General features: G+C 45.5%; 1 protein-coding gene across 2 annotated transcripts in view; it reads left to right on the top strand.

Moving 5' to 3' along the window:
* The window catches only part of LOC135101466 (calmodulin), a 31,617-nt gene extending 30,159 nt beyond the window's left edge, over window positions 1–1,458 (top strand). For both annotated transcript variants that reach the window (XM_064005451.1, XM_064005450.1), the window contains one exon: window positions 1–1,458. This exon is cut by the window's left edge and continues 1,102 nt beyond it. The gene's annotated coding sequence lies outside the window, so the exon portion shown is untranslated.
* Window positions 1,459–2,877: the final 1,419 nt, after the last annotated feature.

Below are 2,877 nucleotides of genomic sequence, written 5' to 3'. Positions count from 1 at the left end.
GGGGATGGAGAGGGTGAGCTGTACTTTGTGTTGGTTGAATGGGGTTGATACATTTCCGTATCATATACTTCTTGTTAGCTGTGTCTTTGTCAGTTTTCTTAAAGGAATAGGAAATGTATACATATTGCAAAAACAAAAATGAAGTTGAAAATTTACTCTTGTACTACATAATACTAATGTAAGGCACATCATTAATTTTTCTTCCCACCTCCTGCATTGTTTGACACTGTTAAGATGCCACTGCGTCCTGCCAGTGAGCCTGACCAGTCTGATGTTTTGATTACAATACACCATGCTCATTGATGGTTATATTATTGTGTAGGAAAATACTATTCTTTAAAGTAAACCACTCTTTTTTCATGTCACTTAGAATATTATTTTCCTCATTCTTTTTAGCCAATGTGGCATTGTTGGTTTTTGAAGCTTATCTGGGTCTCATCAGTTGACAGAAGGTGTGTAGTCATGCTTGTGTTGTGTTCTCAGCACCCAGGGTGGCCAAATCCTGCCCATCCCGGCTCAAGCTTGGGAGTGTAGGTAGGACATGGTACCTTCCCTGCAGGCTATTTTAGATTCATTTGGGGGAACCTTTTTATTGGTGGTGCGTGGCGGTAGTTCTGTTGTGTATCTGTATCAACTGTGACGCGACCAAACTCCGCTTCGCGATGAACATTCCTTTATGCTGCTATGTTTGTGAGGGGCGTGGCGTGTTCAGATGGCTGCCTCGCCCATCTTGTTTTAGTGTGGTTGTAAGGTGAGCGGGGAGCCCCGAGGAGAGTTGGACCACCCCTGTTTGGGGAAGGGGGAGAGGGAGGCTGGGTCAAGAGGTAGTGGTAGTCTCTGCTGCTGCTGCCTCCCCACCCGTCACCACCCACTGCTGCCTCCACGGCTCTCCTCGCCGCCCCCCGCGCCCCCCAGACCCTCTCAGCTGGTGAGACCCGGAGCCGCAAGAAGTTCCCCACCACCACCCAGCAGCACCGCCTGCAGTGTGATGCTACATGTGGGTGGTGTCGCCCCGCCCATCACCACCAGAGTGATCCTCTTATTAATATCGTGGTCGAGCCTGTTACACACTTTTCTTTTCAACCATTGCACCCTCATGCTCCCACCCTTGAGCTCCCACCACAATGGCATGGTTGGAGGTCATGGCTGCTCGAACAGTGCTATAAGTCAAATTGGGAGCCGCCACGGTTTCTCAGTCCTAATGGCAGTGATAAATCTTATCGGACATCCAACGAACGCTGGGTGCGAAGCAATTATCGTCCTTTTCTCCTGCTCCCCGGCATGATGTGTGGGGTGCTGGGGGCGTCCGGCCGGCCAGGTGGTGGTGGGGGCGGGGCGAGGATCACTGGCGGTGCTGGGTGGTGGTGGCGGGCCGGGCCACTTCACCCCACCACCAGGACGCAATTAGTAATTTGAGGACCTGATGTCATGTTGTATTGAATAAAAAAGACCAAGAAAGATAATTGCCTTTTATTTTTAGCCTTGTGTATATGAATGTGCGATGTGGATGGACTTCTGAAAGATGTTAGATATGATTCTGCGGAGCGTGTTTGAGGTTAACTGGTGAAGTAGGAATGTAGAATCTGCACTAGAGAAACTAACAATGAATTGTAGTCTAGAAAGGTAGTCTCTCGATGGGGTGTCTGGATATGTGGACTCCATACTAATATTCGTTAACTTGTACGTATGCAAAAAAAAACAAGATTTCAAGATTTCATTCATAATTGGATCTGTGATTCGTGTAAGCGAGAGAGTTGTTATATTACAAGGATTTTCCTACTATATAATCTCTTGTAAAATCTAAATGTCCTAGTAATTCCACTCACGTATCAGTTATGAAAACAGACGTAATATAAATTCCTGAAAAGCAGTGATTGTGCAGCAGCCTCTGGTCAGTCACCGTTTATTCGTGTATTATTTATTCATTCCTTTCTGTTTGAGCAGCTCCTTAGTGTAATTATCTCATAATAATCTTGTTAGGTCTTTCAATCTGTGATGTGATTTTCCATTGCCAAAACTTCCCTACGTGGATTTGTGAAGTGAACGTAACGCTCTCCATGAATTAATTGGCGTCAATATCTTATCATGCCTGTTCCCCCCATGATTTATGTCCTTTTTCCACCCTCCCCTTATCTAATGTCAGGACTCGAAGAAGCGTGAGGAAAAAAATCGTAACTTCTGATGCAGACACTTGTGGAAGCGGGAAGTGGAAGGTAGTAGCCACGCGTGCCTGCTCCCGGATGCGGGTCCTCGGATTACGGTTTTGACGCTGCCTCAAGTAGGCCACAGCCCGTCCGCATTCATTCCATAGTTTAACACACGGACGTGCAAACAAGTACCCACTTCTGCGATAATAACTCCATGCGCTCTACGGTGAATGAAGAACCGCCTCTCCTAGGGCCTCGTCCCACTTAGCGCATTCCTGACATCAATCACGTCGCACTTAAGAAATGCATATTTCCCGGGAATATCAAAGCTACACACACACACACACACACACACACCACCGCCTCCTAAGAGAAAAGGTGTCAGAAATGACAAATAGGTTAGTTCTTGTAGTCACAAGGTTCAGAACAAGATAGTGTTCAGAGATGGGTATGTAAGTGAAAAAATAAAGGAGATATATTGAATCAATATACACTAATGAAAGTTAATTAAGCTACGGAACTACTAAGAAGGCACAGTGAAGAGGGCGCAAGTTTACTAGTTTACTATTATGATAAAGTTTATGTAAATTTCACGGTATTTACTTACCCGTGGAACAGCGACAATTCTTACCTCTGTCGTCTTATGGAGCCTTTTATTCTGAGTATTTTCAACCCCATATATTTGCCCCGGAAATTTATTATAACGCCGCTAGCCACCAAAAATAAACAG

The sequence above is a fragment of the Scylla paramamosain genome, chromosome 6 (genome assembly GCF_035594125.1).
Source record: "Scylla paramamosain isolate STU-SP2022 chromosome 6, ASM3559412v1, whole genome shotgun sequence".
In the NCBI taxonomy this organism is placed as follows: domain Eukaryota; kingdom Metazoa; phylum Arthropoda; class Malacostraca; order Decapoda; family Portunidae; genus Scylla; species Scylla paramamosain.
This window is presented reverse-complemented; position numbering and strand designations above follow the sequence as displayed.